Source organism: Cynocephalus volans, chromosome 2 (genome assembly GCF_027409185.1).
Source record: "Cynocephalus volans isolate mCynVol1 chromosome 2, mCynVol1.pri, whole genome shotgun sequence".
Taxonomy (NCBI): Eukaryota; Metazoa; Chordata; class Mammalia; order Dermoptera; family Cynocephalidae; genus Cynocephalus; species Cynocephalus volans.
Window position 1 is genome coordinate 101,069,010 of NC_084461.1, and position 5,434 is coordinate 101,074,443.

Below are 5,434 nucleotides of genomic sequence, written 5' to 3' on the forward strand. Positions count from 1 at the left end.
GCGAGCAACCACCTAGGGGCGGGGCGGGGCGGGGCGGGGCGGCACGGCCGGGCGGGGCGCTGCGGGCGAGGGCGGGGCCGTGAGCCCCGCGAAGGAGGCGCAGCGCGTGCGTTTGGCGGGTTGGGGGCGGGTTGGGGGCGGGTTGGGGCGGGTTGCCTCGGCCAGTGGTGGACACGGCTTCTGTGGGGTATGTCGTGCTGGCGAGCTCTCCCGTTTTTAGGGTGCTTGTTTCGTCCCCGATCCCCCAGAGGAGTAGTAACCAACATTTCTTCCGTACACACATGAACATTCTCGGCCTAGTCTCGTCTGTTCTTCCTTTGGAGGGCCCTGGAATATACACAACTCACATGTGCACTTCAGCGCACACACACACAGGAAACAAATTTCAGAAAATCAGATGCGTTTTGGAGGCTGCCAAACATGACTGTTATTTTTCTTTTTAAATATGGTCTGCTAAAAATTATAAAGGCTATGAGCAATGGTAAAACCTAAAAGCATTATGAAGCTAACAAGGTTGAGTTTGAACCCTGAATTAAAAATCCAGGAAATGAAAGAAAGCCAAAAAGTCTATGGGCATGAAAATAATTTCTATTCATACAGCATTAAATAAACCGGAAGCTGCGACCTTAAAACCTGGGATGCATTAAACTAAGTTGGAGATTTTAAATATATTTGGGGACTAGCACCCATAACAAATCATGATGAGAAAATTGTTCTAGAAAACCCGGACCTTCAATTTCTAGAGTGCTTTATTTGGGGAAACTTAAACTTGATATAGGAGGTGCTCAGTTTGCCTGGGTTCAGGTTTCAGGACATGTCTCTGGGTTTCCAGCCACTCCCTGAGGCTTCAGGCCCACTCCTCCAGGGTCTCCCCTGGAGGAAAACTACTTTTGCCAGTTAGACCTATTTTCAGCACCAACTGGGAAAATGAGACCACAGGGGCTGGCTTATGCAAATCCAGGAGTTGGGCACGCTCAATAGCGAGCACAGAATATTCTTGAATATGCCTGGTGCATGTGATAGGGTCTGACCAATGAACATGCTCCAGGAAGAGCTGACTGAGCATGTGCAAGACTAAATGTTACATAACTGGGAGCCACACCTTTAATTGAATATTCTTCAGATAGAGAAACTATAACAGATGAATCCAAAGTGAAGGCAGGGTTGTTGCTCACTTTCCTGGTGGCAATTTGCACTTCACTGGCTGAGGTGTATATACTTTGTATTGAACTTACTTTCAGCAAACAACTGCTCACTCTCTTGAGCTAGCCTGCACTTTGTACTGAACTTTAAGTATGTTTTTCTTGCTTTTGTGTTAGACTTCATGTCTGTACTGAACTTAACTTTTGTCTTAAACATGGTGTGGGCCCTGATTAGTCTCTGGAGCTATGCTGCACTCTCTCTCTGTGTAACCTGTGTTTCTTATGTTACATTAAACTTGTTCTCACCTTCTGCTGTGACTCTGCCCTTGAATTCTTTCCTGTGGCACAGTAAAGAACCTGGTAAGAGGACGGGGTGAGTTGAGCCAATTATCGGCTCCCCCAGACCCTACCTCGGACTGCAAACTCACACAATTCCTGACCCCCAGCATCATAAATGTAGTCATTATCATTATGTTAAAGGCCATGGAACACTGTATGGCCAGGGCTAAGGCTAATGTCTGGAATCCTGTCAACGTCGCCAATTGTAGCGCTCTTAATCCTGTTCATGACGCCAACTGTAAACCTACTCGACCATGGGCTCTTTTACCTGCTGGTAATCCTGCACCGACTGGGCCAATTGTTGAGCTAGGGCTGGGTCTGGAGCTCCAAGACCCCTCAAGCCCACTCACAGACTGGGTCACAAACCCTTCATATGCCATGCTGGGTCACCAGACCCCATCATGCAGGTCTATGAGCTAGGTAACCAGACAAAAGGTCCTTGAGAGACATAGGTTGGAAAGCATGGCTGGGCAGGGTGGACACTTGAGGCAGACACCCACCCGCCTGCTTCACTAAAACTCCTCTCTCTCTCTCTCTCTCTCTCTCCCCGCTCCTCTCTTTCTCTCTGAAGAACACAAGAATAGCAACAAAACTAAAAACTAAAAAGATACACTGGCACACATGTGCACTAACTCCACACACACACACAAAATTAGCTTACAAAGAATGCTGAACCACACCCAACCGGACCCAAGGCGAGGGCCCTGACAAAACTATTCTATTTTCCCAACAAACACTAAAAACATTTTAACAAAAAAATCACAACTTCATTTTTGCATATTGGTGTTTTACAAATGTTTATGTAGTTTTGCATAACTGAAATCATAATTTTCATACAATATATATTTTAAATGTATATTTTAAATTATACAATTTTTGTACATATGTATTTTTTGCTTTTTCCTCCTTGCCATACTCTAAACATTTCTCATGTTTTTACAGTCTTAATAGTTATCTTAAAGTGGGGAATAATATTTCCCTTAAGTAATCAATATATACATTCAACATTAGATCTTCAAAATTGAAGTTAAGGTTACTACCACTGAGAAGAAAATATAAAAGAACAGAGTATAAAAGATGAGATCAGCCTTCTGTAAAAACTGAACAACCAGGAAGATCGGCTGTTTTATTCCCATCATATAGGTTACAGTTCTTTATTCCCAGTGTGTAGGCACCAGTGTACAGTGTCCCAACCAAGGCCTAACCTAAGCTGATGTCTCCCTCATCTAATTCAATAAGTAATGTAAAAGTTTACATCAGTGGTCTTTACACTAAGGTGTGATCTCCCATGGATTTTTAAGGGGTGGGTGAAAACAGTTATAAGATCACCAGTTTCTGAATCAACTTAAACTTTTATTCTTTCTTGAAATTGGTCAGCTGGTGAAGGAATAGTTCAAGGTGTCTCATTGGTTCATTTCCCAACTCTTTCACAATAGCCATATATTTCCCAATTTGCAAAAAGACAGGCATATCTCTTACTCATTGAGAATCTTTAAATGGTGCATTGCTCCAGTATGTAAAAACCTCAAGCAAATTTTGTCACTTCTTTATCAATTAAAATACTGGGGGACTTTGAGAAAGTATATACTTTTAATGAATGAGTAACAAATTATTTGCAAGTCAGATGATTTCCAGATAATTGCTTTCAACAAAATATGATCTAAAGATTACTAAGTAAGTTTATACATTGGAAGTTCAAGGAATTTAGTGACATTAACATAATGACAAAACTCCTTATAGACCCATCTACTTATTAGCATAAAAACATTTTATCAGAATGTATAAAAATGAAAAACTAAGAAAACATTGATGCTGAACTCTGTCTCATTCTAGTAAGAAGTAGTTTTTAACAATAAATCCATGCACTACTTGTAGAAAATCATGTTTAATAATTATAAAAATTTGTGATATATTTTGTATTGTTTTGAATACTTGATTATTACTAATAAATATAATAATGCCTCAATCTAGAAGAACATGTTTGAGCACTTACAGTCTTTCAGTCACAGGAAATTTAAAATTTTAAATTTAAATTCATATCTATTTTCATTGCAGAGAAGTATAATAGGGCTATTGATAAAACATGTTTAAAACATAAAAATAAATTTGTTAGGATATACTCCCGAGGGATGGGGATGTGGAATGGAATTAGAAGTGTGAAGAGAAAAATAAATTGTGTGATACATCCTATAAGTAAAGAAGAGTTAGTATATTTTTTAAGTGGTTGATAGTGGCATAATTGCTATGGTAAGTTTTCTTGCATTCATTTAAAAGTACAATTGTTTTTATTTTTAAATGTCAATTTTTACAGTATGTGGGAAATTGCATCCTTTGCAACTACTTAAACATGATAAAAATTTTTAGATGTCATTTGTAAAATATGCAAGAGGGTAGATGGTGTTTTATGTATATGAGCAAAAATGTTTGAAGACCTCTGTTTATTCATTAGCCCCCTATTGGAGGTTGTTTCTATTTCTAAAAATTGTGACAATATTTGTTCTTCCAATCTTTTCTTTTCTTAAATAGAAATTCAACTAAATTTCCTTTTTCTTTTTTGCTGAATCACCTTATATTGTGTTTCTAAATATTTACCTACTCCCTACCTTCTAAGAATGGGAAAGGCCACTTTTTTGTTTAGTTTGGTTAGTTTGGATTGGATTCGTTTGGTTGTTAAGGCTTCGAACTCTGGTTTAATCATCAATTACTGTCTTCCTGAAGCCTCGGAATGCTTTGGGGATATAAATAGAACCATGGACTCAAGTTTAAGGAGTCTGCAAATGGTGCTGATGGGAGCCAGAGGACTGGAAAAGGGAGAAGGGACCAGTTACAGCCTCCGAATTACCCATTTGAGTAAGTACCCAGGTGATGACAAACAAAAAGAGGAACCACTTCCAGGAGCCAGGGCCAATACCCAGTCTACCCTTGAGGACGAGCAACGTGTCATTTGCATCCAGAGCACTGACTTATCAGCCTTGCCTGAGACCCAAGGCTTTGAGACTGCCTTATTTGGCTCACCTGTGAGGGCACCTCCTTGCAAGGGTCCCAGGACACTGAAGCCCAAAAGAAACATTACCCTATACCTGAAAAAGTGATGGGAGGAGGGATTGGATCAGCAGAGAGGAGACACACTTGTTATGAGAACAATGAACATTTTCAGGTATATATGTGTTTTCTACTTTTCATATATTGCCTTGGGATAAATTTCCACAAGTTGGGTAACAGAACATCTTTCTGGAGTCTCATATATAATGTCATACTGCTGCCCAGAAGAGTTAGACCAATCTGCCATACTACCAGCAAGGGAGTGTTGACTTCACCCAAAATTGTTGGCACTCAGTGTTATATTTTTTAAAATTCTTGCTAGCTTGGTGTGAGGAAAATAGAGTAGTTTAGTCAGGCCCCCTCCCTTGAGTCCAGTTGGAGTTAGTGCACATGCACACCCAGGTACTTTTAGCTTGTTGCTATTCTTGTGTGTTCTTCAGTGTGTGAGCAGCAGCTCTGAACTGCTGGCAGGCAGAGCTCGTGTCTAAAAATAGAGCATGTTTACTTTGCTGGCAGCTGCTCAGTTTTTTCTTTGGACTGCCTAGCTCTTAGACGTGTGTGCTGAATAAAGCTTATTATTTCTCCACCTACAGCTCCAAGCACCTTTTTCCTGTTACCTAGCTTGTAGACCTGCGTGAAGGGTTTGTGACCCAGTCTGGACAATGGGCTTGAGAGGTCTGTGAGCTCCAGACCCAGCCCTAGCTCTACACTTGGTATGTGTAAAATGATATATCAAAGTTTTCCAAATCTGCCTGGCCACACATGGGATTTTTTGGTCCATATAATCTGTGGTTAGTAGCATCTGCATTATTCCATCTGGGGATTTTCAAACATTTAGTTCTTGCCAGTCTATGTTTAAGCCAGAAGCCCCAGTGAAACAGTCTACTTACACAGTTTTGGTAAACTTTGTT